This window comes from Catharus ustulatus, chromosome 24, assembly GCF_009819885.2.
Source record: "Catharus ustulatus isolate bCatUst1 chromosome 24, bCatUst1.pri.v2, whole genome shotgun sequence".
Lineage (NCBI taxonomy): Eukaryota > Metazoa > Chordata > Aves > Passeriformes > Turdidae > Catharus > Catharus ustulatus.
Genome location: NC_046244.1, coordinates 843,233 through 843,494, shown reverse-complemented (window position 1 = coordinate 843,494; position 262 = coordinate 843,233).

The window sequence follows — 262 nt, the reverse complement described above, 5'->3', positions numbered from 1 at the left end:
CCAGGCCTCCTCTTCTTCCTCTTCCTCCTCTTCCTCCTCCTTCTCCCTCTGTCATCGCCCCTAGTGTGTGTTGCTTATGATTCACCTAATAAATCAATTTGCTGTGAGGAAAAAGCTGTGGAATTAAAAAATTGTGGGGAATAACTGGGAAAGAAGCGCTCAGAGGGGTGGAGGTGTTACCAAAATCCTCCAAAATTGTCCCTAACACTGTTTTTGTAGTGTTGGTGAGTCTGGTGTCACTTTATTTTCAGCCAGGGTTTGT